Source organism: Psammomys obesus, unplaced genomic scaffold (assembly GCF_907164565.1).
Source record: "Psammomys obesus unplaced genomic scaffold, mPsaObe1.curated_primary_1811, whole genome shotgun sequence".
NCBI lineage: Eukaryota > Metazoa > Chordata > Mammalia > Rodentia > Muridae > Psammomys > Psammomys obesus.
In genome coordinates this window covers 15,410,842-15,419,369 of record NW_026596085.1, presented here as the reverse complement: position 1 = coordinate 15,419,369, position 8,528 = coordinate 15,410,842, and positions in this window count along the sequence as shown.

Sequence of the window (8,528 nt, the reverse complement as noted above, 5' to 3'; positions counted from 1 at the left end):
AAGGAAGGAAGGAAGGAAGGAAGGAAGGAAGGAAGGAAGGAAGGAAGCTCCTGAAGGATCACAAAGGCAGAGCCTGAGACCTAAGAGAGCACAGAGGAGTAGAAAGTAGATAAGAGAGATGGAGACAACCAAAACGTGGACCTTCATTTTCCTCAAGTGAATTATCTAGCTATTGCTGCAGGACATAGGATGTTCTGGAAACCTTGAGGATTAGAAGGTGTGGCGTTGTCGAAGGATGTGTCACTCAGGGGTGGGCTTTGAGGTTTCAAAAGCGCAGTTTCCAAGTGTCTCTGTCTCTCTCTGCCTCCTACTTTCAGATAAGGAGGCAAGGTCTCAGCTACAGGTCCATGCCTGCCTGCCTGCCTGCAGCCATGCTTCCTGCCATGACTGAAATGGACTAACCCTCTGAAGGTCCAAACAACCCCCCCCAACTAAATGCTTTCTTTTGTAAGTTCCCTTGGTCATGGTATCTCCTCACATCAATGGAAAGACAACCAAGACAACACATTTACTGGAGCAGAGAATATGGGCCACCTGGGCCGAAAGGGGAAGGATGTCACAGGTAGTTTATTGAGAGAGACTGTCCATTTTCCGTTGCCTTAACAGAACAGCTGAGACTAGATTATTTACGAAGAAAAGCAGTTTGTTTAGTCTCACGTATGGAGGGCGTGAGGTCCTTGTGCTCACAGATAAGCACTAGGGAAACCAGGGATGCTAAAGGCCCAGACTTGTCCCTTGAATAGAAGGAATGTACACCTTCTGTTGAAGGCTGAGGGCCGATGAGGTTAATAGCCTGAGAAGCTGTGCTGTCTGTAGGGTCAGGCCACACCTGAATCTCCCTGACTGTTATGTTTATCTCAGACCTGCCCTAGACCTTTAGCTTTGTTTCTCTGTCAGTAGAACTCATGTACATTATAGCCTGGTGACCTCTACACTACCATATAACCTAGACCACACCAGATCCTAGACCCCTAAGCTATAACCCCTTAAGCTTTATTAAGGTGCACGTGGGATTGAGATCACTGTTACCAGAAAACTTTTTGCTAAGTTGCACTGTACTTAAATATGTCTAAAATAAACTGCCTGGTACCGGACTCTAGAAGTTTGAACCAACATGGGCTCAGTTACGTTGACTGGATTTCCTTAGTGCCTCTCGCAGATTGTTACTCTGCCAGCTCTGGTGGCTGCACGGACTCTCGCCGTTCTGAAACTGCCCTGCCTGGGAGCCGGGTGCTGGCAACAGTTACACACAGATTCAGTCAGTTCACGGTCAAGCATGGACAGGCGGTGTAAAGCAGAGACAAGCCCTGGGGAGTGGGAACACTATAAAAACCCACCCCTGAGGGACCTACAAGAAGTGTAATTCATGCAAGAGAGAAAAGAATGAGTCCATGCATGAAGATTTTCTACCCTCACGACTACTTTACCTCCAACCATTGAGAACCACTTCTCAATGTGAATTTTGGTGAAAACCAACTGCTCAAACCATAGAAGAGTCTTTTTTGATGTGTCCCAGTAGAGTGTCAGTGTCAAGGTCTGTGAGTTGGGAATCCAGGAGAGCACCATGAACAAGGGAAGGATACTGAAAGTCCAGGCCCTACCCCTGCCTATTAGGAAAAAGGTGTCAACAGGAATGAGAAGCTGGCTAAGGCCGGGAAGGCCAGAGTTCAGATGTGAAGAACCTAGGGTGGGCTAGCCAAGCAACTTGGGAGAGAGAACCAAGCACTGGAGGGTCTCAGAAGACCTGAGTGACCTCAGGGAAGAAGGACCGTGGCCTGCCGTGGACCATGGGGCTACCTTGTTCACCCACTTTGGGAGTGAGCCCCTGCTAGCAAGAATGGAAAGGAGGAATGTCCTGATGTCTTTCCCGTTGCAAGAGGCTAGCCCACAGAAGAGCAGTAAATAGCAAATGGGGACAGGCTGTAAAACCTCAAAGCCCACCCCCACTCAGGCACTTTCTCCAGCACAGTGCCTTCTCCTAAATATTAAACACACACACACACACACACACACACACACACACACACACACACAGAAACTAAGTGTTCAAGCACATGAGCCTGTGGGGTCATTTCTCATTTAAACCACCACAATGTGTTTTCTAGAATATTACTGGGCACCTAGCTCAGTAGCCCATGATGGTGTAAGTCTTCTGGCATCCCTGGTCCCCTGATGGATGCATTTTTCTTCTCTGTGGAATTATGGTGTTTCCTTTGAGACAGAATTGCTGGAAATTCCCTCAAAGCTGTGTTTTGTGATGGTGAGTTATGCTTGTTGGTGTCCCCATGACTCTTTTTGATAGACGGTAGGAGGCCGAGGTACGATAGCCATCAGTTTGAGGCCAGCCTAGACTACATAAAATGACCCTGTCTCAAAAACAAACCAGAACCACCAAGACGATTCGGTAGTAAAAGGTGCCCGCTGCAAAGACTGACAACCGAAATTCAGTTCCAAGATCCGCATGGTGGAAGGAGAGAAGAGATTTCCCAAGCGGTCATGTGGCCTTCACATGTGTGACATGGCATAAATGCTTGTGCATGCTTACACACACACACACACACACATACACACACACACACACACACACACACACACACAAACAGAAACAAACAAGTGGGGGCTAGAGAGATGGCTCAGCAGTTAAAAGCACTTGTTCTTGCAGAGGACCTGGGCTTACTTCCCGGCACTCTTATGGTAGCTCGCAACTGCTTGTAACTCTGCTTCCAGGAGACTGGATGTCTCCTCTGACCTCCGTGAGCATTGCATGCGTGTGGTACGTGACGCACACGTAGGCAAACACTCATACACCTAAAACAAAGACAAACCTTTTTAGAATCCTTAACTAAATAATAAATGGTTTGGTTTTTAAAGGACACAAAACAAAAAGAAGTGTGTGAACCTCCCAGCTCTGTATCCCTAAGCTCAACCATTTTTGTTTCTATTCAGAGAAATTTCGGTCAACAAATACTTTCATCAGCTAAAAATTATCCCTCCCTTCCCCCCACCCCCAAAAAAAGACTATTCTTTTGAACATTTTGTCAAGTGTTGATTCTGCAAAATAATTTTCTTCTCTTTCAGTGCAAAAAAATATAAACTTTTCCAGTTAAATCCAGGAATCTCATCAAAAGATTCTTCTTAATGTAGTTGCCACATTCCAAGCACAATGGTGGGATTTGCCAGCCAGGTCTCCTTCACCACTGGGACACTCAGTATTTAATTTCTCCACCTCCTCCTTCTCTTTTGTAGAGCTGGATTCCAGCGTCTCTCAGTTGGCAAGAACTGCTTCCAATAATTACAGCATGCTGAGGCTTCAAAGCTCTGAGTCCTTGGCAGTCCTCTATCGAATGCTTCCATGAAAGAGCTCCAGCAGTTTGGAACAGGGAGCAACAGCAGTTTAGTGGACCTGTATAAAAAGTACAGTCCCACACTAGGATATAAGACTGAAGTTCAGGGAATGTCCTCAGGGTCCCAGTGCCTCCTAGGTCCAATGACTGAGGCAGAACCAGAATGGCACCCCATGAGGCTGAAGTCAGCTTTTGTACTTGACGGTCACCTCATTACAAACATTCTTGGAAACCAACATTCCTATAATACAAAAAACTGTGGCTTCTGCTTTTCTTGGTAAGATATTAAAGACAGGCTGGGCTTCAAAGCCAACAAGGAACTTACCTGGACCAATCCAAGCATGTCAGTGCTCCCGGTGGGGTTTATTTCAATGAGAACATTGCTTTTTAGCAGAATGCAATTGTAAATTGCCTCTGTTACCAACCCTCTGTGTTTCTTTGGATTGAGCATGTCCTTTGTTTTCTGTTTGGGCCCAATCTAGTACCAATTCCTTCTGAAAAGAATTTGACATAAACTAGCCTGGAAATCATATCCCCAAAATCTCATGAACATGAGTCCTAAAAAAACTGAATATTCATAGAGGTTATGTTCCTAACAGCAAAACCCAGAATAACCGGTGCCGATCCACACTAGCCTGGAGAAATAAAGTGGAATAGTGTGTGGAATACGTGTGCCAACGTAAATGTGTCAGAACCTCTGGAAGTACCGATGACTCTCAGCCAGAGTTCCTGATTCAGTGAGTATGGGTTAGACTCAAGGATTTACATTTGGTACAGGGGCTTGATTTTAGGCACTCCTCCTTGGGAACAACCACAGCAATGGAAATGATACAGCACCATGGCAAAGTCTTCCAAGCAAACAAATGAGTGAACGGCGATGCCCAGAAGTAAGCAGCACATTTTAATCTCTGTATATAAAGCTCATGGGCAAAGGTAGCTTTATTGCCTTAGGGTGCTCAGTGTATTAAAATTATTACTTCAGGATGATGCAGTTAGGTGCCCCAGCTACCTGGACACAGAAGACAGGCTCCATATCAGGCAAGAGATATGCCTGGGCTTCTGGACTGATTGGATGGGAACCGGAATTGCACAAATATTCTTAGCCGTTATTAACAAGTTACACGCTTATTTGTATTTAATGTGCGTCTGCACATGTATCACGTCTCACCTTTCAAAGGGGCTTCAAAAAGAAAGAGCATGTGTGCAGACAGGGCGAACTGGAGGGGAGCCAGGGTTGGACATGACAAGTCCCTGTGACTTTGGCAAGGAGCTCTTTGGATGGGAGAGGAAGGCCGTAACCAGAGGGGTACCTGGGGTCAGGTGCATGGCCCTCCAACTCTAACACAGAGCGGTGCTAGTGGGGTTTGGAGTTTTGGAAATTCCAGACTTCACACTTTTGGATCACACATTTTGGAACTACTCAACCTATACTCAGTCCCTCCTCTCTCTCTCTCTCTCTCTTTCTCTCTCTCTCTCTCTCCTTTATTTTTTTATATACTTGTTTTGAAATTGACTGGATTCCCTGATTCTAAAGATCAGCATCTCACATTCTCTCTGGAGATTTCTCAGGGGTCTGTGTCTGTCACCTGCGGCCCCCAGTGCTCTATCTGTGTCATCTAGCCCTCTCGACATCTCTTGTATATTTCTTGCTATTTTGTCCCAATTCTCTGTATCGTCGGTAGATTTTTTAAATGTTTTTTCTAGTTAATGTTTTCCTCTACCATGTTAGAAGACATGAAAAAAGCTGCTTTTCCCTTACTGTGCTCCCCAGTTTCCGAAATTCACCACCTTCTTACTGGGGTTCCCCGATTTTCTGATCCATGCTGATGATGCAGTTTCTCAGTGTGTCCACAGGCAGTGCTCTGTCACTAGCTTCTTGATGGCAAGTGTCATGGCCCTCCCTATCCTGTGGTCGCCTTTCCCAACACTTTCTCAGGATCCTCCTCATTCTCCTTAGAGTCCCCCCCTACTGGCTTTCCTTCAGCCCCTCCTTTTTTGTGTATATTATTTGTCTGTATAACTCCTTCAGTAGCTTCCTCAGAACAGGCAGAAAGTTTGGATCTTTTGTTTTCTTTTCTGTTTAGAATCTGGCCACATCTTGGATGCCTCAGGACTCGCTTTAGATCTCCTCAGAATTCTGAAGACTTTGCTCTTTTTCTCAGCTAACTTCTCTTTCTGTGGGAAAAGAGAAGTTTGTTGCCTTGGGTTGTTCTGTTCAAGAAGTTGCTCTGTTGTCCTGAAATTTCAAATTACGCTGTATGTGCTGGGAATTTAATGAGGATCTCAATACGGAAACTCAAAGTTTTCAGTTCAGATGTAATGGGTGACTTCCTTCTCTGGTTTTCTTTCCCTTTCTAGACAGATAGTTTCATCAACAAGGACAAGTGAGACCACTCTGTCTCCACCATTTAAACTTGGTAAGCAAACTCCCAAACTTCTCTCCTCTTTCAGAGCTCAAGGCTCTCTGTACCTCACACTACCCCCAACCTCTCCTCAGCTGACTCCCATCCATCCTGAGGATATTTAGTGATGGAGCTCTCCGTTCCGATTGCTACTTGAACCACACAGGCTCCTCCTAGCTCTGCTTGCTCTTTTGTGTAAAAGAAAACCTCTATCTGCCTCCGCCTGAGAAACCGGCAGCACAGAAGCCCCATCTGTGACCATGCTGTAAAGTCCTTTTCTTACTAAAACCAAATGGCCTCCTTTGCCAACATAAACCTCTGTGTGTGGGAGGGAGGCACCCATGCTGATCAGAGAGGCTTAGCTGCCGCCTCAGCAGGTGTCCTTTGCTCCCCTTCCTGAGACACCAGCTGTTCTGCTTTCTGGAGGATTCCCTGGGGACAGATCTGTTTGTCTTCCTGAAGGTTGCCAGCTACCGAGCAGGCGGCCATCTTTCTCCCTGCTTCTGGAGTCTCACTTCTGTTGTCAGGCTAACTTTGTCTGCCCTGATCACATCTTGTGAAATTCCCCGACTGTCATAGCATCGGTTTAGAAGGAGGGGGAAGAAGTAGTGTGTGCCTAATACACCCATTTCTCTTAAGCACGGCGTCTCGTGTAGCCCAGGCTGATATCAAAATTAATATGCAAGTAAGGATGACCTCCTGCCTCTACCACAAGAGTGCTGTCATCTGAGGCCTGTGCTACCTCGGAAGGCGAGAGCCATTCTAGGGACTTAATCCAGGGTTTCATGAATATTAGGGAAGCACTCTACCAACTAAGTTAAAGCCACAGCTTTCTCTTTCTTCCTTCCTTTCTTTTCTTCTTCTTTTAACTTTATTTCACTTGGTTTAATTAATTTTGGGTTTTTGAGATAGAATCCCACTTGGAGGCCCAGATTAGCCTCAGGTGACTGGTGAGCCCCCTGGCTCAGCTTTCCTAAAGCTACATTGACAAGTGTGAGCTGCTCTATCTGACCTATCGCCCATCTTTACCAACTCTACTCCATGAACAAATTCTTGCTTTCTGTGGACATAATGTTTCAATAATCCTACAATATAAAACTGTTTCAAAGTGTTAACATTTCTTAAGTGGATGAATTCATCTTACAATTGTTATTGACCTTCCCCAGTGTTAGCCTTTAGTGGCAGAAGGACCTTGGCAGGTTGGGGCTGAGGAATGCTGTAAAGAGGTCACACCCTACAACAAATCTCACATTAAGAGGTTTATTGGGGGAGGAAGCTAAAAGCCATCTCAGAGTGGGGACATAAGAGAGACAGACAGACAGAGAGACCAGAAGACATAGAGAGAGAGGCCGCTATGATGGCAGAGGGCATCACCTTTTTTTAAAGTTTTTTTTTTTAACATTTATTTATTGGGGTATTTTATGTATATGAGTGTTCTGTCTTCATGTACAGCTGCACACCAGAAGAGGGCATCAGATTCTACTATAGATGGTTGTAAGCCACCAAGTGGTTGCTGGGAATTGAACTCAGGACCTCGGGAAGAACAACCAATGCTGTTAACTGTTGAGCCATCTCTCCAGCCCCAATACCTCACCTTTTAAAGGGTACTTGTATCCCATAGGAAAAGTACTCAACTCATAGCCACACCTGTTGTCTGCTGGCACTGATCCCTGAAGAACAGGCTGGAGAGGGGGGTGGTGTTTGCTTTTCTAACACCCAGACCTACAGCAGGCCATGAGGACCAACTGTTCTACTTCACTGAAGACTAAGGGATGGTCCTAGCATGTGGAGTTTTCCATTTTAAAATGGAGTTGAAGGGGTTGGGAATGCAGCTGAGTAGATGGAATGTTTGCCCAGCAGGGATGAAGCACAGGGTTCCATCTCCAGCAATGGGCAAGCTTGTCACCCTCCCCGTGATACAGAGAGGAGAGGATCTGATCTCAACCTGCTGCTGCCTGCTCATCCTCGTCACCTCAGTTGATTGTGGGCATCAGTAATACCGTAGCATTTAGATTGGAAACTAAACTGGGACCTGGTAGCATACACTCGAGGCACTTAGGAGGCAGAGGCAGGTAGATTTCTGTGAGTTCAAAACCAGCTTGACCTACATCGAGAGTTCCAGGCCAGCCAGGGCCACACAGTGAATCCCTGCCTCAAAAATAAAGAAACTGGAGTTAAATACACATGGCATATTTTACCTTAACATTGGTTTAAATAGGACAGGGTGATAAAGTCTCTCTCCTACCTAGCTCCCCACATTACCTGAAAAAAATGGCTGATTACCCAGATGGAGGTGAAGCCTCGTGCTATCTGGCTACTTCATTCCAAGTCAGTGCCTGCACCTTGCTGGGCTCCTTACTGTGTGTTTAGAAGCTTTCACTGGAAGCTCTGTTTCAGCTGTGGCTGTAATACCACCACATAACAAATTGGCAGAAAACTCAGAGGATTGTTATAACATCATTCTGTTCCCTCACTAGCCTGTGATTGATTGAGGCCCAGCTCTGCACGGCAGGGTAGATGCAGGTGTGTCTGCCTGGGTACAGGCTGGTGAGGCAGGAGCCACTGAAGCAGATGCTCTTTCCGCTAGTGGCAGAGGCTCTGCAGTGCTAGCCCACTCCACGGACAAAGCATGTCTCAGTTACTGCTCTAGTGCTATGATAAAACACCAGGACCAAGGTAACTCACAAAAGAAAGCATGTCATTGAGAGCTTGCTTACAGTTTCAGAGGTTTGGCCCATCATCATCATCATCATCATCATCATCATCATCATCATCATCATCA